At 37.4% G+C, this 27,899-nt stretch overlaps 1 protein-coding gene across 1 annotated transcript in view; it reads right to left on the minus strand.

The window, feature by feature from the left end:
* The window catches only part of LOC308059154 (uncharacterized protein), a gene marked incomplete at its 5' end in the record, with an annotated part of 61,160 nt that overhangs the window by 12,816 nt on the left and 20,445 nt on the right, over nucleotides 1-27,899 (minus strand). Inside the window, one exon of the mRNA XM_080376091.1 lies at nucleotides 1-26,860. This exon is cut by the window's left edge and continues 12,816 nt beyond it. The remainder of the gene's footprint in view (nucleotides 26,861-27,899) is intronic.

Genomic DNA, 27,899 nt, shown 5'->3' on the forward strand with positions numbered 1-27,899 from the left:
CCAGGGAGATAGTTGATGCCTCAAGCCTGTCAGCGTTTAAGAGGCATTTGGACAATGCCCTTAATAATGTGCTTTAACTTTCAGTCAGCCCTGAATTGGTCAGGCAGTTGGACTAGATGATCATTGCAGGCCCCTTCCAACTGAAATTCAGTGCAATGCAATTCTATTTATTCTACTTTAACTTTTTTTTCAGGTAAGTTTAACTGTCATCCCTTATACATTCATGCCAAAAGATTAGATTCACCAGAAAATTTATTATTTTTTATAATTATTTTAATCCAAATAAATGCAATGAAAACTGCTAGCAATCCATTATAGCTGAGATGATTTTAATGAAACTTATTCATCTTTCAATATTCAAATAGTATAAAGGCAATGGGTGGGTTTTCATTACATATTGCTCTTGGAGAATGAAAAATATGGACTGCATCTCTAGTTACCATGCAAAAGTTATTTACTTAAAATATATATATATATTATTAGTGAAATAAACATGCATAAACACATTCACCAGTACTTAAATCATGCCAATATGCATGTAGAATACAATAGTGAAGTCACTTTCTTTTCCTCCTTTCCATAACAATATATTGGCTGGTTTGGCATTTCCTAACAGATTTGTTAGACTTCATCTAACATGATGTATGACTGATTATTTCTTTTTAATTAAAATAATACAGTCCATAGGGTTCTAATCCTTTATACCCCTGACATAAATGAGATTACCCATACTCATTTGCCACATAGTGGATTAGCCTGCCTCTCTAAATGTGTGCTCACCAGAAAACAGTAATCACGTCAATGCATTTGATCCAGCCTCTCTAAAGCTGCACAGGAGAAAAGTTGGTTTTTATAATGAGACCATGAGATAACAGATATGAGCTGGAGCAGACCAAGGAGGAAGGACAAAATAAATAAAAAATAAATAAAAATCCTGAATCAATTAGTCCTAAATCAAACAGGCTGACAGCTGATTACATGGAGGAAGCTCTAGGTCAGGAATTTCTGGTTATCACAGCTCAGGCAATATGGTACAAGAAAAGAAACAGCCTAGACAGAATAGTTTAGGCTTTTGGAGGTGAATCCTTAATGTATTAATTCTACATAGAAGCTCAGAGGAATTTAATGAAACTCAAAGGTGTCCACTGCTGGCATAAAAGTGCAAATCCTATTGTTCAGACTGCTGACTGAAGTGGAATGCAATGTTATTATTTTGGACTATGTATATTTCAAGGTAGATGTTGTGTTGGTGAAAACTAGATTTCAAAGTAAATATGGCCTGAAAGTATTATATTTTCAAAGTTGTCATCAAAACCACTGTTTTTCTTATTGTCCTTTCAAGCCAGATTTTTGGGGTGGAGACAGTAAGAACATTAAAGATATTTCTCCTTCTCTTGAGAATACTTGAAAAAAGCTTTGCATTGTGTTATATAAGTGCTCTGGAGTTCTTTGTGTTGAATGTTGTGTGCTCCATGAAACTGAATTGCATAGAATCTCTTCCTCCCTTGTATCAAAGAACTATTTTAAAGGTAGTGTAAAAAGCACTCGCTGGACACTGATCAAAGCTTCTGTAATACAAGTAAGGAAGTTATCATCACTCTCTTTTTGTGATTCTGAGGGAAATAAAGAAAACATGACTATTGCCACTGCCAAATGATGGTCAGATGTCACAAATGTTGAATCCTTCCTTAATTCTGAGATCTTCAAGTTAAAATGTGTCTAAATAAACTCTATATGATTACCACAAATAGGGGGGAGGGAAAGGAAGTTTTTTATTTCTTTTTTAAGCTGAATGAAATACTCAGGCCTGTTTGAAGAAAGAAGGAAAAGACAAAGGAAAAGCCCCAGAGTTCTCACCCTATTTTTTTTCCAAAACTAATTTTCTTCCATTTACCCTTCTCCCCTTACTTCAATAAAGACTATCATGCTGAGATTAATTCTGGTACTAATATACATACTTTGGAATATACTCTTTTAGTAAGATCAATTGTGAATTTAGGTCTTGTATTCAAATTAGAAAACATTAATATATTTAATATAATTAGAACTACTGCCTATGCTTTGTAGTCTAATTCTGCATTTTAAATATATTTGCTTACCATAGAATGATCTATTGAGATAACTTTGCTTTATATCTTTCAAAAAGAACTCTCAAAATATAATTTAAAAATGTAATAAAAAGCAATTCCAGCTGAATTTAACAGATTCAGAAGCTTCAGCTGAACTGTTTAACAACTAAATTGAGAAGCTGTTAATCTAACAAGAAATAATTGCTAATTATGAGAGTAAGGAAAGGAGGGCTGCTGGGTAGAAAAGACAAATGGTGGGGCAATTGCAAGATTTCCATCAAAACTCAGTCTTGAGATTAAAAGGTAGAGAGGAGTTACAGGAGTTATCATAATAATGAAAACCAAATAGTCTTAGAAGTATTTATTTTGTCATGATGGTCTAGATTTTTTTTTTTTTTAAAGAAGAGTTTCATATAATTTTAAGCATTGCCCTTTTCACTAAATGGAACATAATTATATAGATTTGAATACCATTTTAAGACATAGTCTTATATGCATTATATATATAATATTTCATCCCTGTAAAATGGCTGAGGTGCTAAATCCTGAAAAAGAGAATAAATTTGAAACACTGAAAGATTAGAAACTTTGGCAGTGCCACTGAGAGTGGTTAGTTATTAATAATTTGCAAATGAGATACTGCAGCTAGCATCACTATGTTTCTTTTTACTCTGTTTAGCATAATTTATCTCAAATGGTAATAGCATGTATTATATGATTCCACTACAGAGCTTACATGGTACCATCACAGTTTCAGTGTACACAAATAGCCAGTAAATTTATTAACATTATCTTTACAGTGAATAAGTTATTACTTCTCAGTGTTTGTTGCAGTTATTTAATACACTTTATGAATATTTGGATTTCTTTTTTATTTGTTACCATGATATAGCGTTTTCCTACTATAGTGAAAAATAATATGCATTAATTCTTCTTAAGAGAACACACTGTTTTTACAGATGACTGCCATGAATTATTTTCTCTCAATAAAAAAGCACTGGGCACTTAAAATAATGGAGTTTTGAATCCCTGAAGCAGAAAAAAATCTGGTGGTGCTACTAAGAAAAAGTAAAAATGACGAATATGTTTAAAGAACTCACTTGAATCAGCTGTTACTCCATGGAGAAGGCAAGCCAAGGAATGCCATATTTGCCCTTGATGCTATGAACACTTTTGTAATCTATGTTCTTTGGCCAGATTTAAGAAACTAGTGTGAGAAAATTAGGAAGAAGAGCATTATATTCAAAGAACAGTTATTTGGCATCTGGTTTAGTTGCCTAAAATTAGGTTGAAGGCAAGGAATGTAAATTGTAGGTTTGTACTGCTGCCCATACTCTTATCAATGATAGATTCACTCCATGTGTTGTAGGAAATAAAATCATCACTTCAGCATGTTCCCATCTGTTGTTTGAACATGTGGATTGTTTCAGCATTAAGTGTCTGATCTCCCTTGGTGATTAACAATTTAACAGCTCCAAAGCTTGCTATCCAAATCTAGCACGTACATATATTGTGTGTGTGTGAGTCTTCAAGTTTTGAATGCTAACAGACATCATAGTTTTGTTGTCACAAAGGATGTTTAAATCTTTCTGCTCCCAAGTTTGTCTTCACAGCATTTTTTGTATATTGAAGCAGAAAAGGTAAGAACTCTTGTGACAGAATACCCTTTTAAATTACTCTCCATATAGAAACAAAAGATGCCATAAAATTTTCTACTATTATTTTGCTTATCCAAAATGAGTAAATTTTCTTGAACTGTCTTCCTAATGCTATGCATAATAAATACTGCTATAGCATGTGTTGAATGTTTGAGGAAATAAATAATTTATTTGAATATCATCTATGTATTTAAAAGTGCTTCCAGTAATCTCCTTAGTCCAATGTTTATCAAAAGTAGGAAATTGTTCCATTTTACAAGAGTGATGGAAAGTTTAACTATAAAAGCTCTCTATCCTTTGCTGTAATAAATCATTATCCCTGCATTTAAACTAATCTTTAATTATGGAGGAGTCTTTGGAAACAAAGAGCTCTTAATCATTTTAATGACAATTACATAAAAATAAATTTGCAGAATAATATTTTTAGGTCTTCCATTTAATTCAGAATAATCTTGCCCTAAGAAGATGTTCCGCTTAAAAATGAATGGGTTATACTGTCACTGGCTGCAGTATGCAATAAACAAAAGTTAGCTTTAAAATATTACTATCTTCCTTCCAGTGGCACATTGATATTCAATATACTTTGAAACATACCTTAATTAGCTTTTTTATTTCTTTGCAGTTCTCAAACCTCAAGACTTGTGGTTTATGGCTAATATTTCCCTAGTTGCTACAATCAAGGGTTTTTTTTTCCTACCATAGGAAATTATTCTTAAGCATGACTTTCTTTATGAACAATTTCTTTTTAGGTTATTTCTCCCCACCTTCCCCAAAATGTCAGGTTTTCAAAGTAAATGAACTTCTGAGTTTTGACTTTTGCACAGAATGACAAATCTTCAGTGTCCTTTGAACGTAATTACTGGATGAGTTGGTAGCACAAGATAATAATACCCTTTTACTAACATGAATTGTAGATGATAAGAGAATTCCTCCCCAGAGAATTTCTTTCAAAACCACTTTCAGTTCATTCATTCATTACACAGGATCTTTCTTCAGGAGATGTGTATGACAGCTGATCCAAAAAATCTCCCCATTCCTTCTTATTTCATTTCAATAATATTAGATTCAGAAAGAGGCAATAATTATTTCAGCTCACTGATTAAATTTCAATTCTTAATTATAGCTTATGGTACATGTCACTATCTCTCAGACAAACAAGGCATATGCTATTTTGAAAACCCATTACAAATCTACTTTTTCCTATTTACTGATGTAATACTGTGACCACCTTTCTGATTTTTTAAGTTATAATTTATCTGATGTTTATTATGTAAAGCATGCATGCCATCTGGATGCTTTCATGGCATCCTTGAAGCTGAATCAATATCATTTGCTTAGAACAGTTGCCTCAGCATACTGACAATACTTCACAGATCACTTGAAATGTGAATGGTAGAAGTGTAGGAAATGACAGCTTTGCATCATATTGCTCAGCTGCTCTACACTTTTGAGCACATCCTGCCTGATTTGTCGTTCAGATTTTTTTATTTTTTTTTAAGTAGAAATAAAATGTTTTCTGAATTTCATGGGAATATTTGTTGCACAAGTACTGTTTTGAAAGAAAAGAGAAATAATGCCAAATGCTCTTGCAATTTGGGGCCGGGGGGGTTAAGCAAAACTCCTGCTGACTGTAATTAAAGTTTGCCTGAGTGAAAACTTCTGAATTTAGCTTTAATCATTTGCTTGTTTTCTCATTACAGTTCTTTGCAAAATGATTTAAATGCTGAGTGTAACATGTAAAAATATATATTAGAAATGAATAGCTGCCACTTGTCAAAATATTCTTAGCAGTACTCACCAACACTGACAACATATATAGTGATACGCAAAATAAATTTTTTGATGAATATTTACATATGTGTGATGAGTTAATATTTTAAACTATAGAAGAGAAAGAGAAGAAATAATTTGCATTTTTTTCTCTCTTTCCTTTTGGATTCTCAGGTAGAATCCAAAAATTAGCGCAGTATTCAAGAATTCAAGGTGTTTTACTACACTCACCATTTAGTAGCAAATGTAATACTTTGAAAATAATCATTTAATCTTACTTCTTTTATCCAATAAGATAATCAGCTGGTTTGCATCTCTGAATGTCATATTACTGGTTTTCCTTTGTGTAGAGTAGAGTGTATTTGAGAAATTAATCATCTGGAGTACTCTATTTGTCCATTAACAGTATCACATATTGATGAGGTTACAGACTCTTTGCACTAACTGAAATTGCTGATAAGTGAGGCCATTCAAAGGAGATAATTCTTGAGTTTCATTTAAGGAAGTGGCACTCAACCTTTAACAGCTGAGGAGCATGGGACTGCTTAGGCAGGTTTCTCTATGGATTCTTTCACACTCTTAAGTTCCACCCCCAGTCTATTTCTTTGTGGTTTTCTCCACTCTTCACCTATTCACACTGCAAGGAATTTTTCCAGAGATCTTATATGCCACTAGCAGAACCATATCAATTCAAGTCTTCTGTTCGGTTTTTTTTTCCCTGGTTTTTTTTTTTTTTTCTTTTGACACTTACCCAGCCCCTAAAACTCTGTTATAAACATGAAACTGTTTCCTGAGTGAAGTTACCTTGAGTCTATTAAGCAGCCATGTACTGGTGAGGTCACACTTGGAGTACTGTGTCCAGGTCTCGGCTCCTCTGTACAAGACAGACATGGACATACTGGAGAGAGTCCAACAAAGGGCCACAAAGATGATGAAGGGACTGGAGCATCTCTCCTGTGAAGAAATTCTGAGGGAGCTGAAGCTGTTCGGCCTAGAGAAGAGAAGGCTCAGGGGGATCTCACCAGTGTATATAAATACCTGAAGGAATGGTGCAAGAAGATTATAGAATGGTTTGGGTTGGAAGGGACCTTTAAAGGTCATCTAATCCAGACATCCTGCAATGAGCAGGGACATCTTCAACTAGATCAGGATGCTTAGAGCCCTGACCAACCTCTCCTGGAATATTTCCAGGGATGGGGCATCTAAAACCTCACTGGGCAACCTGTTCCAGTGTTTCACCACCTTCATCATAAAAAATCTCTTGCTTATGTTTAGTCTGAATCTACCCTCTTTGTTTAAAACCATTACCCTTTGTTCTATCACTACAGGATCCAGTAAAAAGTCTGCCCCCATCTTTCTTACAAGCCCCCTTCTAATATTGAAAGGCTGCAATAAGGTCTCTCTAGAGCTTTCCCTTCTCCAGGCTCTAGTTGGGAACAACCCCAGCTCTCTCAGACTTTCCTCACAGAAGAGGTATTCCATCCCTCTGATCATTTATTGTGGCCCTCCTCTAGACCTGTCCCAACAAGTCCATGTCTTTCTTGTACTGAGGACACAGAGCTCCTCCAGAGCAGGACTTGGTATTCCAGGTAGGTTCTCAAGAGAGTGGAGTAGATCAGCAGAATCACCTTACTCAGTCTGCTGGCCATGCTTCTTTTGATGCAGCCCAGGATATGGTTGGCTTTCTGGGCTGCAAGTGCACATTGCTGGCTCATGTCAAGCTTCTCATCCACCAGTACCCCCAAGTTCTTCTCTGTAGAGCTGCTTTCAATCCCTTCATCCCCCAGCCTGTATTAAAACTGGGGATAGCCCTGACCCAGGTGCAGGACTTTGCCCTTGGCCTTGTTGAACCTCATGAGTTTCACATAGGCCCACTACTCGAGCTTGTCCAGGTCCCTCTGAAATGCATACTGTCTCTCAGGTGTGTCAACCACACTGCTCAGGTTGGTGTCATCTGCAACCTTGCTGAGGGTGCATTTGATCCCACTGTCTGTGTCATTGATGAAGATATTAAACAGTATTGGTCCCAAAGATGGAGCCATTCTCCTTTCAGCGGTGCCCAGTGACAGGACCAGAGGCAATGGGAACAAACTGAAACACAGGAGTTTCCCATTGAACATCAGGAAATACTTTTTCACTGTGAGGGTGACTGAGCACTGGTGAACACTGCCCAGACAGGTGTGGAGTTTCCCCTCATTGGAGATATCCAAAAGCCATATAGGCATGGTCTTGGGCAACTAGCTGTAGGTAGACCTGCTTGTGTGGGTTAGACCAGATGACCTCCAGAGGTCCCTTCCAACCTCAACTGTTCTGTGATTCTGTGATTCATGATAGCCTACTCATCCCTCTGAAATGCTGTTAATTGTAATTGCTCATGTATACATTCTTACTAGCCTCTGGTCCTTTCTCACACTCTTCAGTTCATTCTCAAATCTAGGAGAAATTAATTTTTCTGACATAATTATTATCTGTCACCATTATAGGTGTACTCAGATCTTCAGAGCACAGTTTTTGCCTTTGGGTGATGCCCAGTTCTGATCCAAACTGTTTTGAGGGTAGTACTGCTTCTGCACTGTATCTGTTCCCCACTTTTTTAACAAGAGGGATGGGTATTATATCACATCTGAATTGGTTCTTGAATTCTCCTAAAAGAAAGTTTTCTTTAGGCAGCATCCCCATGCATACCTGATGAACATCTGCACAACAATGGGAGATGTTAGATCAAAAGACTTCTCACAGAAGTCAAGATCCTGCTGGGCAGGCAAGCCTGTTCTGTAAGTGCAAGTTTGCACACAGAAACAACCACATAGGATGAACTGTATTTGGAATAATAGTCTAGAGAGGTGTTTTTCTAACAGCTTGATCACAAAACTTGACATAGGAAGGTTGACCAAGCAGAAGAATTTAAGTAAGTTCTTAGTTTATCTATTCTCTTAACAAACTTCTTCTATTCCTTTCCACAGGTCATCAGTTACTCAGGAGAATCCTTCAGAAACTGACATAGGACTCTGTCTCATTACCAAAGTAAGCATTTAAATACACTCTGTTCAAAAACAGGTCTCCTGCATAGTTACAACAGTTGCTAGAGCTGGCATGAAGAAATTACTTCACCTCCAGACTGCATCCACTTGTTTTTTTTCTTTTTCATTTCCTGCTACACAACAGGAATAAGCAGGACATCAAGAAGAAGATGGATGCAGACAGAACTAACTCTAGCTATTACCTGCCAGCTGTCTTGAACTTGCAAAGTAACGTAATTGCAGTATACTGTCAGAGCTATTCCCAGCCCTGTTTTTAAGTGTGAATGTGAGAAGGTAGGAGGGAACTGCTGTCAAACTTGTTAAGGTTTCTACCCACTATTGCTAGTTATATTCTGTTTATCCAGAAATAAAGTACATAAACAGCATTCACACACACACACTACTATATAAATATACTATATATTTTTTGCTTATTATATACACAGAAGCTAAAACCTACAAGCTAAGGTGTATAGGCTTTGTATAAGATTAAAATAGGTTTAAATGGTGTGGAGGTTAAAAGGGAAAGGTCCCTGATCTCTAACATTGTGGAATCCAGTGAACACTATTCTCATCTTACCCTTATTACTTCATTAACTGCTTGAAGAGTTTAAAACAATGACATATTCTGCTCCCCTTTCTGTTTTATTATCAAAAGAGTAACTAAAGTTTTTTGAGACACCAAAGAAAATAGTCAGCTGTTTACAAGCTTCATCACTTGATAGGGTAAAAGTTTTAAAACAATCACTTTAATTTCATTTTGAATCACAGCCAAGCAAATTCCTCAGTTCTTGATTTCCCCTGGGGCCCTTCTGGTGACCCTCAGACCTCAAGTATAATTATTTCTTTGTCTTTTTATTTAGTTTTAAATGCCTAGAATAGTGTGTGGTACTCTAACAGCTCAGCAAAATGATTCTTAAGGGTCAAAACTGACTATATACATTGTGTGCCCCAAGATGTAGCATAAAAGCATGTGGGAATGGTTTGACAGTGCAAAGCCTGCCAGAGGAGTGAACTGCAGAGCATAAAGGATACCAAAGTTGGTGTAATTATATTACTAACCATCATTTTGGTGCAGCCCTTGAACCAAACTGTTCTTGTAACCATATTAAAATAAACTCAGACTTTCAAAGAGATGCTTGAAAAAGTCTTGAACAGGGTCAGGGAGTGAGAAAAGAAACTACAGATTATTAAGGGTCTAGTATTTAAGCTTTCTCTGAATGTCTAAAAGACAGTAGTTTAAATATACCACAAATGTTTTTCTTAATAATGGGGTTTTTTTTGAGTTTTTAAGATGAAGACAAGATTAAGATTTTTTGTCCTTTGAAACTGAAATGTTATTTCAAACAGACGTAACAACAGACAATTGATTCCTTTAATTTTTCTTTAATTCTTCTACTTTCTGAAAATACAGCAGTGACACATATGTATTTCCTTTATAATCAGTGGGAAGGAAAATTCCTGTCACTTAACTTCCCGAGTAAGCCTCTCAGTGGAAAAGCATACCTTTTTCTACTGAGTAAAAATGAAGTATGAACTTCTGAATTCCTTCTAAAACCCAAAATAAGATGTAAACAATCTCATTCTTAAGGGTAGTACAGCTGACCAAGAATATGGAATAGCTTAGTGCCTTTGCAGTACTAAAGGCATACCTACCTGACCTCCCATTAGGTGGTCTAAGTAGATGTCAGTCATAACAACCACATTTAAAGCTCTTACTAACATTCCAAATGACTTCATAATATTCAAACAATGGCACAGAACAGAAGTTTCTGACTGCCAATGCACTTGTAGGTAATATTCCCCTAATTTAAAAAAAATATTAAATTCAAAGAAAATTATGCATATTCTTTCCAAAATATCATGCTATTGAATTCATATTACAAGCTTCATCAAAAACCACTCTTGATTGTAAAACTTAATGAAACTTTTACTAGGTACATGGAGAGGCCATTTTTGACTTGAAAACTACACAATATATCATAACAATTGTTTATACTGACGTCTAGTGTATTTAAAATACCATGCATATCTATGCCATAACTTGCATGGATTTAACATTTAAATGTCTGAATATGGTATTTTAAAATGTATTTTGAAAAAAAAAATCTAACAACCCTGTGATCAAACTACTGCAAATTGCAGTTATTTTACCCTTTAAAAATATTTATTAGAGCATCTGGGCTTCCTCAAAAAAATTTTTTTAGGGTTTTAAGGTGTATGAATAAAAGGGAAAACGAATTTGGTAAGATAGAACACAGTATTTCTCACAATTAAACACCTTATTTGGGTTCAAACCTACCTTCATTTTCAGAGGTAACATTCCCACATAACTGTATTTTAAACACTCTTCTATAGATAAATGTGTAGAAGAGAGGAGGTATTTAAAAAATAAGCAGATGCCAGTCTCTCAGTGACATTCAGAGACAGCAGGTCAGATAGTTACCTCTAAAAAGCTGGTTCATAGCACTGTACATTCAGGTTGCCATTTTACAAGCACCAGACTTTGATAAAAGGTATGTGTCAGAGCTTTTTTAAACTAATTGATACCAGAAATTTCAACATGATGGCTTTAAGTTAGAAAAAGTATAGCTGGCAAAATGATTAACTTACTATTCAGTCATTAATAAATTTCTATTGAAAATCATCAGATATAAACAGTATTTACAGTGAGTAGTGCAGATGCAAAGGGAGCTATGCCAGTTTAGGCCTATTAAGACATTGCCTTATGATGCCATATGTACTGTGGCGATGCAAGTCAAGACGGACATAAAAACACTATATCTACATGGCTGGGTTTGGACAAAATGGCCAAAAATCGTGCTTTATTGTTTTTACATATTGCTCATATATCTTAGATAGTACATGTCAGACGCTGATAGGCTTTCTGTCTTCTTATTCTTGCTTGCTATTTGCTGTTGCTGTATGTGCCCTTATGCTACGGTTCTAAGTTCTGGATTTTCACATCCTGTTTACACGCTTGACATTTTTGTGGCTGTCTTAAAGGTACACGACTAAGTCTTCAAAGTCAACTAACTTGTCTGCAGACCTGCCGCAGACCCCAGCAATTCCCCCTTTTTGTTTTAGAACAGCTAGTACCAGGTTTGCTGCAGGGCCCTTTGCAAACAGGCCAGCAAACAAGGCAATAGCAAACAAACATTACTGCCAATTGAGTGAATCAATGTCAAAAAACCAAAATTTTCTCGGATTTTGGTACCGTGTTGCTGCAATGGGGCCTCTAAATCCATGCAGCACATGCCATCAAAATCCTTATGGCTGTGTCCCTGAGGCAACAACAAAAAGTCAATAGTTGCTCTGTTTTGTAAAACCAAGTGTGGTACTTATGGCAAATCATCAGCTAACAATCCCAAAACACTAGTCTGAGGCACATTCTTAACTACCTAACAAACAAGGTGATTTAACTCTTTTAATGCTTTCCCTGCTGCTGCTCTGGGTAAGAGAAGAGCCTCTGAAATACGTTCCCATCAGTTCCATAAATCAACTACATCATTACATGCTTCATCTAAAGCTATATTGTGTTTAAACTCATTATGCTTATCAACATGTTCATGTGTTGATTTATGCAGGTGTCATGGTCCCATCATGGCCTCCTGTTACATCTACGTAAAAACAGCTATAGGCATTCAAAGTGCCAACAGTGTCAATTTCTTGTGGGTTAATGTTACATGGAGGTAACCAATTATCCCAAATATCAAGGTTTTCAGTAAGATTCTCCATTCCCCAAAGTCTTTGTTGAAATCGTACGTTCAGCTTTTGGACAATAATGTCTGTTAACACACATTGCAAGTCAGTTTCGAGGAAGGGCACACCAACCAGACATGTGTGGAAAGGTTGACTGCCTTGCACCACAGACACACCAAACCAGGATTGGTTCAGTTGCGGTGCTAAGGAGACCCACACATTAGTTGTTAGGTTGATTGCTGGTGGTGGTGCTCCCACAATCAGGCATGCTAAGCTCAGGCCGCACACAGCGAGCAGGTATCCATCGTGGAACTTCATCTGTAAAGACACAAGCATAACTTCTTCCCCAAGTTAACAATTCACGCGGTCCTGACCAATGCCCGGCACAAGTGTCTTTCATGTGTACTAAGACACCTTTGTGCATTTGTTGCTTATCACCAATTGACACAATGTGCCGCACAATGGGAGGCACTGTATAGTCAACAGGTTCTCAAAAAGTTCAAAACATACCATGTTTTCTCTAATTGTGCCTCTGGGGTCATTCCTTTCAATGTACCTCTGTAGCTCTCCTGTTTGAAAAGAGTATGATGGGCCCTCACTGATTTTTTAGCCACTGAGCTATGGTGTGTTAAACAATTTTGAGAGACTTCTTTTTCAAGACATAGCACCACCTTAGACTGACATTTCCAAGGACTTATCTGGTATGAAAGGGAAATTGTAAATTATGGCTATTCAAGCTGTTGTTTCCTACCCAGCATGGATTTCAATAAAATGTAGTTCGTGGTCTGAACCACTCCACAACCCTGAGGAATCAGTGAAATTTGTACAGGCATGGGAGTCATGGAGAGATACTATAAATACCATCCAATAGCAAAGGTGAGTTTGACTGAACTTTGTAAATTAGATATTATTACCCTTGTTAAGTTCAGTAGGTGAAGAGGAGAAAGAGCAACAATATTTTTATTTATCTACCCTGTTCCTTGCACTGAGCAATGTCATTGAATTAATCTTTCTTAAAGGAAGCCTGATGATAGATTATATCCTTTTCAGGAAACATGAATCCCTTCCAAACATTACCTCTTTGCTCTTCCTTAGGATCATTCTCTTTCCTTGTTTGTTTGCTTGCATTGCTTAGAACATTAGTTCATTTAAAATCCATTTCTTATTATAACTTTGCTAAATTTTCATATTGCCAGGTGTTTTGTAGATCTGGATTGTATCATAACAAATAGACAAAAATTAGAGAAGTATTTTAAACACGGATAAATACATACATAGCTGTGTTAAAATGTCGCTTTTTTTTTTTTTAACAACTTCTGAAAATCAAAGAAGTCCAACAGCTGTGCTGTTTCTCCAATCTCCACTTTTTCACAGTTGAGTATTTGAGATTCATTAATCAACAGTAGGTTCTTCTTTCCTATTTCTTTTAATTCCCAACATTATAATCCAATATCTTTGCACATTTTATGCTGAATAAATTACTAAATATATCTAAATTACTGAATTATATTTACAATAAACTAAATCGTATCACAAAATTACATTTACAATCATGAAATTATATTTACAAACTCACTAAGTCACTAAATTATAATTACAGTATGTACAAAAATTTATATCCATAGCCTGATTCATAACAGATAATATTATTCCAGGATTTGCACTAATATTCTCTTATTCTCCTTCATTTTTTCTTCTAGCAATTGCTTGAGGCAGAAGCTTGACTTCAGATTGTGTAACAAGTTATTATATTTAACAATTTAAGTCTTACAATATATCTACTGATTTGTTCCCTATGCTACAGTCTCTTTTGCTCGTCCTTGGGCTCCAGTCTTTGTGCTAGTTCTTGCACTACTGTCTATAGGCACCGTGGTGATATAACATTTATTTAGGATTTTTTAATAGACTGGTTCCATTGGAATTCCACAGAAAATATAACATGAAATTCTCCGGTAAGGTTTGGTTAAGCAGCTGCTGATAGCACAGCCACAACGTGGCTAAAAGATTGAGAAAAAAAAAACTGTTCAAAGCCAACTTGGAAACTAAGTCTTCATGCAGACTAATTTCTGTAAAAATCCTCTGAGATTTGCATAATGGAAAAAGAGGGCCTCTGAGCTCTTCCATGACCACAGACCAATAGCCTGGCTAATGAGGGATTTGTAAAGGGAACTTCTCTGGAAATTTTCCTTCTTCAAACCACTATTACACAGCATCCTTCAGTGAGAAGAAGAGGTATAATTTATAGATCAATGAGCAATGTCTTGTGACTCTGGTACATACTCTTCATTAGTCAATGCTGCAAATCTAATTTTACATGACTAATTCCACTAAAACTTCAAAATGGTTGCATGGTAAAAAAATATGTTCATGCACTTTCAGTAGCTGGTACAACAAAACAGAACAGCATTTTATTTGGTGGCATATATTTCATTCTCTGTTTCACTGCTAAAACAACGTTGTTTATACTTCAACTAACAAGTCAAGGAAAAGGCATCTCTGATGCAAGTATGGAGTGGGTGGACAGCTGAGACTCCCTTACTTCATATCACTTCACCCCTCAGAATGTCTCCCCCTTTCTGTGAAAATTTTGAAATAGCAGCAGGACAACAATCCAGGATTTTTTTTTTTTTTTTTTTTACTAAGAAGAGGAATTTCCTCTCCATTTCTTTCTTGTCCCTGACTTTCCGACACATGAAGCATCTCTTAAATGAACTGTGTTTCATTTGCCTTACAACAGATGTCTGTGCTTGAGGGATAGTCTTTCCTGTCCAGAAAGACAAGGGTCATCTTTCAAATCAGGTCTCCTATGTGCAGGTTCCATGTAGTTGTCTCAGGTACCCTAAAGCCTTTCAAATATTCAAGTAACTGAACTGCACTTATAAATTCAAGGCATGAGGTAGCAGTGGAGTTGCTGCTCTGAGAACATAAGTAGCATCAGTCCTGCAGTAGGAAAGATGAATGTGGGGGTTAATGTGAAGGCTAAAATTTCTCTTCTTCCTTCTCCCCCGCCAGTCTCACACACAGTTCTTCATTCTAGAGTTTCCAAATATATACAATGTTATTAATAGATATATTGGATTTTAATGCTAAACATGTCAAAATATTACAAAATACTACAAAAACAGTACACACAAAGATGTGGATATGTCTTGGTTTCACAGATTGCATTGAAATATGGATTCTTTTCTAAAATCTGAGGGGAAGTACAAGGTAGACACAGGTGACTATGAAGCAATCGGTGGTTGGCATGTGCTAGTTCTGAAAAGAGAGCATAAAGAGCACAGATTAGGCACTAGGCCAAAATGTAGGATGTAATTGAAAAACAGAGAAATTAGACGGCATCCTATTTGGAATGTGAAAATGTCTGATAGGCTCCACTAAAACAAAAGTATTTTTGAAAGTATTTATTTATAATTACATTAAGATTTTATTTTATTTCAGAGGAGGCCTATTATGTTGTCCAAAGACAGCTGAATGGTTTTATATTTATTATATGTGGCCACTTAAAACATGTCCAGTAAGAGCTACTGTCAGAACTGGTGAAACTGTGCATTTACAAAATAAATTAATTAATTCTAACCATGTTTGCAACCTTTTTGTTTCACTTGCTTTGAATATTCCAGTAAAAGAACTTCACTAGCAATACAACTCACAAAAATAGACTGTAAATGTTGCTCTTGGGTAAATAAAGACTGATTGGAAGAGTTTGTACAGTAAATAGGATTTTTAGACTACAATTCAGCTGTTCCCAATTGGTTAGCTGAGTTAGGAAATCAAGGAACATAGGCTGCACTACTCAGTTTATGCAATGTTCTGCAAATTTAAATTATAATTGATGAATTGTTCCAGAGTACTTCCAGGCTATTCTGTGAATTTGATGTTTCCTCAGATTAAATGTCTCCATGTTAAGCTTTTTAACTTTTAAAAAAGACTTTATTAACAAAGTATTAGGAATTATTTGCCCAGTTCAGATTTCTGTGTCCTTTGGCGTACCTTTTCTAGGTTATATAACTGTTGATGGTATTGATCAACTGCATCTTACCTCTGACTTGAATTCTTTACATACAGTAAAGCTCATTGGAAATTAAGGGAAGTTATGGATGGTCAAGGAGTGTCATATCTAGGAGATGTTCTGGTCTTTTACTGCATCATTTCATTGATTTATATAGATAGGACCTACAAATCCTGTGCGTTACTTTCTTAAACTGGGAAAAAAAGAGGGGACAACAAAGCACAACTTCGTGACACAAATAATAATTTATTTTATCCTACATTTTGACAATTTCAGTACAGGCTGGATTAGCCAAGATGGAGAAGGTAATATCAGCCTCTTTCACAGGACCCTTCAATGGAAATCCAAAGTCTTTACACGTTTTTGACTTCAAAGACATTACAAGGCTCTTCACTGCAGGAGGTTAAGTTTGTCTAAGTAAAATTACAAACTGGAGTTTTTCTGAGAAAAAACTCATCCTGGTACTTTCTTTGTGATGTTGTTATTCAATTCACATAAACCTCAGCATCACTACACAAATAAAATAATTACATTTTAGAACTTATTTTACACTGCTGTATTATATAGCAGTAAAAACTTTCTGATTCTCTAGCTCACATCTTCACACTGAAGAGTCCCACATATCAATAAAATTACTGTGAATTATACAAACACCTAAACATGTGAGTATTCTGTGTGTTTGAATGGCTTTCAGGTAGTAAAAGTATAATTTAAAACCTTTGCTATTTGAGTGAGTTACAGCATAGAAAATTAGTATCTGTATTAAGAAAATCTGCCTATATTGTATTCATTACTTTTTCCAATTTGGATCTTAGTCATAATCAACAAATGAATGGTATAATTATCATATTGAATTATTTTTCAAATATTATTTCTAAAGAAGATATTTCTAAAGAAGAAAATGGATACAATCATGTATAACCTTGATTTTACATGCTTTACATTTTAACTATTGAAATTAAAGATAAATTGTTTCAAAGTACTATATGCACAATTTCAGTTTTACCATTCAGAAAAAAAACAAATGCAGAGAAACTAGACATTACCGTGAAGTCCCTCAGCTTAATTCAAGAAAAATTTCTTTAGACAACACAGATGGAAATAAGAATCACAGGCTAACACAATCCTTGAAAATATTATATTTATAAAGAATGTAATAGACATTACTGTATATGTGAAAAGTATAGTAAGTATAGAGGTTAGGTAGTTTAAAACACAGTTGTTTCAGTGGCTTAAAAACCATCTAGTCAATCTACCAGGGGTAGACTTCAATCTACAAGAAGCACTGGTGATGCTGAATCAAAGTTTTAGAACTCTATCACTAATGAAAGCAGGATATATGGTTGCCAAATAACATCAAGCATATTTACTGGAGCAGTTAGCACTGATTTTCCCTGGTAAAAATAATTACCTAAAAGCATAGAACCACAAAGAAATCTCCCAATTATTATTAAACTAATCTAGAAAAGATACAATTTTTCAACTACATTTTTCTTCAGACTCAACCTACATTTAATTCATAATCAAAACTTCGGTTTACCAAGTAGCACTATTGACACTGTAGAAATCGGGGCGGGGTGGGAGGGCGCAGCGGGGAGTGTATTTCCACTGGAGTGCTTTATATACAGTTTGAACAATGTTAGCAGAACTTTGTCTACTCTGTATTGATTTATTTTTTAAATGCGTATACCTGTTTATTTAAATTGGGTTTCATAGAAAGATTTAAAAAAGTTCTTTGAACATTTAGGTGAAAATCAGATTAGTTGACATTTTGCTTTAGCTCTGTAAAAGGCACAGCAAAGAATTCTGGTGCATAAAATATTCTTTCTGTAGTTTTCCTGTAATTTACATGAAAGACATAAACAACATGTGCAGAGACAAGAATCTAAGATTCTTTTGTCCCAATATAGCACCAAACTACAGACAAATATTTTATTTTTCTCAGCCAAACCACTTCTTAGGTAAACAGTTTTTCAGCTTGATGGCAGAGGATAGGAAATCATTCCCTCCTGGTTTTAGCCTCTATCAGCCGTATCTCTTGCGATGGCACTATCTCAATGTACCAGACAGCAGTCTCAGGCAAAGAAAAGCTTCAGATCCAGGTCCTGAAAGGAGTACTCTAGCTAGCTGGTGATAATACAGAAGGATATAATGATGACTGTCAGAGTTTGCCATGGCAACAATGAGGGTTGTTATCTTACTTAGCAAACACTATTTTCTTCCATGATCCTAAAATTTCTTGAGTCTACCATTAATCAAGAAACTCGACCCTACTGACCTACATAGATTAATTAGAATTCTATAACATTACAATTTCTGTCTCAGGGATTTAATTTTCCTTATTCTCAGGAATTATCTCTTTTTACAAAAGCAATCTTTTTAATAGTCCTCTCATGCACTGTCCTTAATTCTTTATAGCTATTCCTCAAAATAAGGTTATATGAAAACATGTTATCTTTGGCACTATACAAAATTATCAGTGTATTCTTTTTTTATTACAAAATGCTATCACAAGAATTATTTTTATTCATGGAGATGTTTCGTTTTGGGCCACAATTACTATATCAACTTTGTTGGGGTTTTTTGGTTGTTGGTTTAGGAAGGGTTTATTTGCAAAAAACAGCTGGGTTTCATTTATGCTACATATTTTTCCCATCCATAGTCATTATTATTTAAAACACATTATATTCTCAGCTGCTTTGCTCTCCAAGTCCAATGGTGAAGGAATTTTGTTCACACTATACACTTCAGGCTCTGTCCGCCCTGTTAAAAAAAAAAAAAAAAAAAAAAAAAAAAGTGCAACGTCCATGTTATATTGTTAATGTAGCTGAAAAATCATGTGTCTGAAAAGCTGAATTTTTCATCTCACAATGCCTAAAGAGAGACTTGAGTATCACTGGACTACTACCCTCCTAACCTTCCAGTTCTCTCCCCACCCAACTGTGTGGCAGTAAGTGAGAAGCCTTAGCTGTCTATTGGGGTTAACTCACAACACTCTTCTGATGCTTAAGATGTTTTGGCAACTGTCCTAGGGGTTTTCTTCAGTCTATAAAGATTTGGCCTCAGATGATTCACATACTTTTAGTGGAATAACTCCATGATTGAGCTAATTTGTTTGGATGACCTACTTGATGATGGACATAGCAATTTCTGTTTAAAGTACTTCTGCTAGTATCACTTATGCCAATTCTCTGATAGAAATTATATATGAATACAAATGAGAGTAAATGTTCCTACAATACTTCCCACATAGATATGCCTTTTCAGAGCATCAAGTTTGTTTTTCATTTAAACAATCCTTCAAAAGTGGAAAAGCTTTGGCATTGGCACTAGCATTAATTCCATTCAGTAGATGTTAAAAGTGCTAATTTTTTTTGTAGGAGGTTCCTTAGTAAAACAGCTTAAGAATAATAAAACCACTACCTCCACACCAAATGGTTAGGAAAGTAGAACAGAATGATGTTATACAAGGATTTCAGAATTCAGAGAAACGACAGAGCAGGTACTTCATGGTGTTTCCGAAATAAACAACCCATGCAATATTGTGTCAAGATAAGAGGCACCCATGCAAATTATACTGGCAAACCATACACAAAACTTTCCAGATGTATGGTAAAATAAATCTAAGAATGTACTTTAAATATAGGTCCAATCATTAATACAGTAAGTATTTTAACTTCCTATACAAGACATTCAAATCCACAGAATCAAGTAAAGTACTACCAAAGTTGCAGAATGGAATAAAAACTGTTCTATGAATTTTGCTACCTAATCATTTATAAAACAGTTTCCATTAATTTCTATTATGTTATTTTATACAAGTTGGTAACCATACTCCTAGTTTATATTGTCTTGGTCTGAACAGGTTATTCAGTGTACTGGTTCATAGTACAAACTGCAGTCCTTGAAAGACTGAGATTCCATTCAATAAGGCTGACATCAAGGTTTTCTCTCACAAATCAAACTAATTTTGTAAGCCAGTAAACCAAAGGACATAATCTTAAGAAGCTGTTTTAGGTGGCGTGTGAGGCCGCGCCGCACGCTGCCCGCCCCAGCGCTCGCTCCCCCCGCCCCGGCGGTGCGGCCGCCCCCGGCAGCGGTGCCCAGCCCCGGGGCAAACAGCCACCCGCCACCGGGCACCGCCCGGGGCCCAGCAGCGGCCCCGCCCGCGCGGGGGGTGGGCCCGGGCACCCACGGCCGCCTCGGCCCCCCAAGGTACGCGCGGGCCGTGACAAAGGGCCACGCGGCTGCCGAGGCACTTTCCTGCCTGGCAGCATTTGGCCGCGTGTGTGTCTGCACTGCACCGCAGGGGCTGCGTCGGGTCGCCCAGGCCTGGGCGGTCCCAGGCTGGAACAGCATGGTCTTGTATTAAGTTCAAAGTAGTTGTTTCAATTAAGTCACGTGGAAAGATGGACTTGTAGAGAACTAGTGGAAAACATGTCTTGTGGGTGGTTTTGGGGGGTTTGGTGGTTTGGTTTTTTTCTTTTAAAGCGTTGTGGTTTAGCCCTGGCTAGAAATTAAGTGCCACACACTCGCTCACTCCCCCTCACCCAGAGGGATGGGGGGGAAGGTTGGAAAGGAATGTAAAACTCAAGGGTTGAGCTAAGAGCAATTTAATAATTGAAATAGAATAAAAAGGAAAGAACAACCATAACAATGATGACAATAACGGTTACAAGGAAGATGGGAAGGGAAAGAATAACATCCAGAGGGAAAGAAACATGTGGTACACAACGCAACCGCTCAGCACCTACCGACCGATGCCCAGCCAGTCCCCAAGCAATGATCCACCCACTTTGGTCAGCCCGGCAGGTATATATATAGATACCAGGTGTGACGCCTCATGTTATGGAATACCTCTTTGGCAGGTTCAGGTCAGCTGACCTGGCACTGTCCCCTCCCAACTCATTGTGCCCCTCCAGCCTTTTTGCTAACAAGGCCTGTGGAACTGCAAAGTCTCACATCAAAGCCAAAAAGCAGCACTGCCAATAAGCAACAGTGGTAGCTCCTTTGGGATAACATTTTGAAGAAGGGAGAAAAAACTGCTGTGCAACAGCAGCCACAACAGAGGAGTGAGAATATGTGAGAAAAACAGCTCTGCAGACACCAAGGTCAGTGCAGAAATAGGGGCAGGAGGTGCTCCAAGTGCTGGAGCAGAAATTCCCCTGCAGCGCGTGGTGAAGACCATGGTGAGGCAGGCTGTGCCCTGCAGCCCATGGAGGTTAGCAGTGGAGCAGATATCCCCCTGCAGCCTGTGGAGGATCCCATGCTGAAGCAGGTAGATATGCCTGAAGGAGGCTGTGACCCTGTGGGAAACCTGCACTTGAAGCAGGCTCCTGGCAGGACCTGTGGCCTCATGGGGGACCTACACTGGAGCAGTCTGTTCCAGAAGGAACCCTGTGTAAAGGACACACACCGGAGCAGTTTGTGAAGAACTGCAGCCTGTGGGAAGGGTCTGTGTTGGCAAAGTTCATGGAGGACTGTCTCCCATGGGTGAGACCCCACAATGGAGCAGGGGAAGAGAGTGAGGAGGAAGGAGCAGCAGCAACAATATGTGATGAATTGACTGCAATCCCCATTTCCCATTCCACTGTGCCACTGGTGGGGATGAAGCAGAGGAAATAGGGAGTGAAGTCGAGCCCAGGAAGAAATGAGGGGTGGGGGGAAGGGGTTCCCAGATTTGTCTTTATTTCTCACTACCCTACTCTGACTTGACTGGTAATAAATGATGTTGATTTCTCCAAGTTGACTTTGTTTTGCCCATGATGGTAACTGCTGAGTTATCTCTCCCTGCCCTTATCTCAGCCCACAGTCTTTTGTTATATTTTCTCTCCCACTGTCCAGCAGAGAAGGGGGAGTGACAGAGGCGCTTGGTGGGCACCTGGCATCCAGCCAGTCGACCCCACCACACCTATATGCAATACTCAATCAATCAAAACTAGTACAAGTTGATTTCCAAAGGAACTCAAAAAGCCTTTCTTATCAGTGAGTCTGGGCTAACTGAAAGCCAAGCTAAGTCAACAGAAATTCCTTCATAGATGTAAATAAACTTTCTGTTACTCCCTTGATGGTTGTGTCAGAGCAGCATTTACAAAAAGGCTGATAAGACCTGTGTCAGGTTCAGACTGTTGTTTGGAAAAAACCAACAAAGTGTGCTGAAGAAGGGAAACAGCCAATGAAGTCAATAGAGGAGCAGGACTGGGTGTAGACCAGGTAGTTTCTCCTTTCTGAGGCCCTCGATCGCTACTGTGCATGTGCGATAGTGCCTCACTCACACCTGTCTCAAGGGGAACAAAGCCCAAAGATAAAAACTATCTGTCGGCTAAGGGGGACCACACATCCAGTGTTGTAACACCTTCATGTTGTGTCTAAACTGATAAAAAAGGTTTGCCTATCAAAGTTATCCATACAAAAAGCCTACATGACTTTAAGGGTATAAAATCTTAACTCGGTGCTCTACGGAGCCTCTCAGCTGGCCTGAGATCCCTCATCATCGTCACACAGTGCTTTTCCCCAGTGCGGGTCATATGTCTATTTACTTTTCTTGTAGCTTACTATAATGTGTCAATCACCTCTATAGTCTATTTCTTTACCTTTCCATGTGTTGTTTATTATAATACTATCAAGGATGATCAGCATATGATCACTACCTCCATTATATCAACAGGGACAGGGGTTTGCTTGTCAGTATTGATTTATGGTGTTTTATTAAAGTAATCATATTAATCACATAGTGAGTTCTACTGTTTGGTTGCACTGCCCGGCTCTATAACCAGAGCAGAGGATTCCCCACTCTGGGTAGCAGGCAGGAAGTCTGTCAGGTCACAACAACCTGATATTTAGAATTTGGCCCTGCTTGCAGTGAGGAGTTGGAAGAGATGGTTCCCAAGGGTCCTCTCTGACTTTACCTAATTTATAAGCTTATGATTCTATGATTTGAACAACATCAGTAACTCAATCAAGTCTTTCCAGATTCCGTATGAAACCTAAAATTGGAAACAGAGAAATAATCCCTAATAAGATATTTCTTAAGAGAAATGAGCTTTGATAAAAACAATCTTAACTTCTTAAATCAGCATAAATTTCATAATGGAAAAATACCATTTAATTATTTGTGTCTAGTCACATGACAACAGGTGACCTGAAAATTAGATGGAAGTGTGGATAACTAAATGTCCTTACATATATTTTTCAAGATCATAACATTGTCCCATAGCATAATAATAAAGCTTATAAAAATTACAAATAGCATTTTAAATTAAACAGTAAATTGTAGTCCTTGTATTCTTGTAAACAAGAAGGTGTAAATCAGTCTTAATATTTATTTTTAGAAAGAGAAAGGGGTATGAAAGTGGCCTTGTAACTGATTAAGAAAAAGATTAACAAAATTATACACGACATTACATGCAGCCCTGAAAAGACAAGACTTTGTCAATACATAAAGACACTGAAATACTATGGCTATAAATGGTCTCAATTTTATATTCTTTTTTCTCTCTCAAAATTATTTTTTTAAAAAAGGAAGACAAAATATATGTATACTAACATATCCAGTGGAGATTATAAAGAATTGTAGCCTTAAAAGCAAATTGTAATCTTTTGTTTGGCTTTTTGCCAGAGTTCTCAGTTTTCACTTGATTCAACTTTGCAGAAAAATTATAGTTACATATTATATACACATGTATGTTACCCAGAGAGGTTGTGGAATCTCCATCCTTAGAGATACTCAAAAGCTGTCTGGGCATGGTCCTGGGCTGCCTGCTCCAGGTGGTCCTGCTTCAGCAGAGATCATAGATAAGATAGATGACCTCCAGAGGTTCCTTCCAACCTCAGCGATGCTGTGATTCTGTGATACACTGGTGGTCATATGTGTGTGGGTATATAGAGATATTAATATAACCATATATATTTATTCATCTGTTTAGGGAACACTTACTAAAACATAGTCTACCAATTACTGGAAGTCACCAAGACAGCATCTTCCAGTTTTCAAAGGAATATATTGCAATAAAGATAAAACTTTCTGAGTATATATTTTGATGTATATTTTCTATTTCAGTCTTTGTTGTTTATGTTTCTCTGAACATAATTACTATGACTGCACTTGGATATAAACTGTATGCAGATTTTGGTGACAACTCTTTATGACTCCCTGCTCTCAGAATAGGATAATTCTGAAACTCTGTTTTACAACTAACTTTGAACAGCGTAGCTGATTTTTATTCTTTCCATGATGTTTAATTTCCTTTAGAGAGTTTAAGACATGAGCGTCCAGCCTGCTTCCCCAAGATTTGTTCTATGTTACTGTGGGTTAAAAAGCTAACAATTGACATACAGTAGCCACACAGGACAGTCCACCTAGTTTAGCTTCATGTCCTTGACAGTAGTTATGAACAGCTGTTTTACAAAAATAGTGCCAGAAGCAGTAATCTTTGTTGGTAAAAAACTTATATACTGTACTGGGTCTGGCTGGGATGGAGTTAATTTTCTTCATAGCAGCCTTCATGGTGCTGTTTTAGATTAGTGATCAAAACAGTGTTGATAACACACCTATGTTTTAGCTATTGCTGAACAGTGCCTGCACGGTATCAAAGACTTTGTTTCTCACTCTCCCTCCCCCTGCAGGGAGTCAGTGAGCAGTGGGCAAGAGACTGGTATGGGACACAGCCAGGACAGCTGACACACATCAGCTAAAGGGGTATTCAATACCATACGACATACTTAGCAATAAAATGGGTGGAGGGAAGGTCTGGAACAGGGCTAGTGTCTAGCAGGTAGGCATTTCTTGGAGACTGGCTGGGCATCACTCTGCTAGTGGGAGGTGGTGAGTCAGTGCCTTCAAATCACTTGCTTTACTTTGTTTTGTTTCTCTTCACCTATTAAACTTTACTTTGACCCATGAGTTTTTCTTGGTTTTGTTCTTCCAGATCTTCTCTCCCCCGTACCACTACTCATCTCACTTCCAAAACTCTTGGCTTTTTTACCAGTTCAACTGAATTTTTGCAGTATCCATTGTCCTGATTTCAGCTGTGATGGAGTTAATTATCTTCTTAGGAGCTAATACAGTGCTGTGTTTTGGCTTTGATGTGAGACTTTGCAGTTCCTCAGGCCTTGTTAGTGAAAAGGCTGGAGAAACACAAGGAGTTGGGAGGGGACACAGCCAGGACAGCTGACCCAAACTAGCCAAAGTATGGTATTCCTTACCATGGGATGTCATGCTGACTTATATATACCTGCCGTGTTGGCCAGGGCGGGCAGGTTGTTGCTTGGAGACTGACTGTGCATCCATTGGCGGGCAGCGAGCAGTTGTGTTGTGCACCGCGTGTTTCTTTCTTCCTTTCCCTCTGAATGTTATTCTTTCCCTTCCCCTCTTCATTGTAACTGTTATTGTCATCATTGTTACAATTGTTCTTTCCTTTTTATTCTATTTCAATTATTAAATTGTTCTTAGCTCAACCCTTGAGTTTTACATTCCTTTCTAACTCTCCTCCCCATCCCTCTGGGTGAGGGGGAGTGAACGAGCAGCTGTGTGGCACTTAATTACCAGCCAGGGTTGAACCGCAATATCCATGTAACATTTCACTCTTGAGTCTTGATAAACATATTGCTCAATGGTTACCAAATTATAACAAGTTCTCTGTATTAATTGGACAGTGTTAAAAGTGCTTCCATCATCAACTTTTATGCTTTTCAGGGTTATTGAATGATGGTTTATTATTGCTATAGAAAACAGGGTACAAGGACGGGTTTCACAAAGGAACAGCAGTAACATTTCAAGATTATTTTTTTTTTCCTGAGCATTTCACCTTTTCTTCCATACATAGTGGCCAAAGTGGAATACAGAATTCAAACAATGATAAATATCTGCTCTTTCATATGACCCTTGGAAACCTACTTTTTTGACAACTTGCAAGTCCTGAGATGACAAAAGGTAACTTCATTTGAGTACTTTCCTATCCATAATGGGCATGTCAAATTTCATGAGATAAAGAGCTCCCAGTGGTTTAGAAAGTGAATGCGTCAAGGCTGCTTAGAAACCTGTGGCAACATGATGGCAATACAATAATTATGTGCTATTTGGTATAAAGATTTGCTTGGGCTCCACAGGGTACAGTGAAGAACACATTTGTCAACATGGCTTTTCTCTCCTTTCAGGAATGGGAAGAAAATATACTTACTAAGATGTCTTTTTGAATAAAGTATAATTTTGGGGGGGAGGTTTCTCTTTGGCTACTCACTTTCACAGCCTTTTCAACTGTGCTTTTTGAATATTTCTTTAAACATCATGGAAGTCATCTCACCCGTTTATATATATGTTACAATGCTTAGAGTGATTTGATAATGATTAGAGTACTGTGATTTGGATCTGGCTTTAAAAAGGAAGGGAGAGGAAAAGCCACAGTAAAAGCATAAAAACAAACCAAACAAAAAACTTACCATGTTAGTTAGTAACCAAACTAACAAGTGATGGCAACACAGAGGGAAAGTAATTTTCACTGAATGACATCCCAATGCACCGTTTAATATAGCAAGGCAGCATTACTCAGAATATGGCAACATATTCAAATCCAAGAGTTCATCTTCCTGAGGAAATCTGCATGATCACTGGCCTGTGGCAGCTGCTTATTACTGCAGAAGAAAAAGAAACGTAAAAAAAAAAAAAAAAGTTTTAAGAACATCAAAAGTACTGAGAACACACATTTACAGGTCTTTTCCTTTCACATGAACAGCCCATTAATATTTTTCAGGAAATTAGTACAGAAATCAGGGAGATTTTGAAGATAAAATCAGTATAATCAGAGAAAATGGACATCCAGAAAGGCTCCCACAGAGCAGCCATCAGTTGCTGTGCTACACACAGGAAAGCAGCTCAGCCGGATACAGCCCGTCCTGATTGCGAGGGATTTTCGCTGTAACTCCGCAGGGGTCTTCCACATTTCTGTGCTACCCGGTCAGCCTCAAGACGGTAATGAAGTTAGAACTGATAAGGAACACACAAGCAAGGTGTGTCAGGGTCAGGAATAACAAAAGAAAGAGAAGTCATGACTCTTAAAATGTCACCCCTCTCTTTTCTCCCCTTGTTCTTCTTAACAGTGATTCCTTGTAAACTGGCAAATACTTACAGCTATTTCCAAGTAACACAAAGGGGAAAAAAAAAAAAGAGAGTTGGACCAAGGTTCCTTGGCTAAGCTTGTAAGCCCCCTCTGCATTGACAACTACAATTTTCATACATAAAATTGTACCCTGAAAACTGTCAGATTTACTTGGGGGGGGGGGGGGGGGGGGGGAAGGGGGGCAGAGGGGGCAAGAGGCAGGGGGACATGGGACAACAACTACAAAAAAAGTTAAAAGACGATTTTGAATGTGCTTTAGATGTAAACTACAGGTCATAATAACTATCCTAATTTTATTTCTTGCCTGGTGTCAAATCTGCAACGGGATCTCTCTGGCTTTGTAGGGTTTTTTCCTGTTCTTTCATATTTGACATATTCTTTAAGATGACATTCTGGGACACAGTTCAAAAAATGCTAGTGTTTACCATATGCAACTTTATATTATTCTAATGTGTACTGTGCACTTCTCAGAAGAAATAAGAAAGTATGGATTCTATTCCCAGCTGTTTTTCATTTCCCTGCTATAACTGCAAACTTTTCAAGGAGGCAATAAG

The sequence above is a fragment of the Falco punctatus genome, assembly GCF_963210335.1.
Source record: "Falco punctatus genome assembly, chromosome: 2".
NCBI classification, from domain to species: domain Eukaryota; kingdom Metazoa; phylum Chordata; class Aves; order Falconiformes; family Falconidae; genus Falco; species Falco punctatus.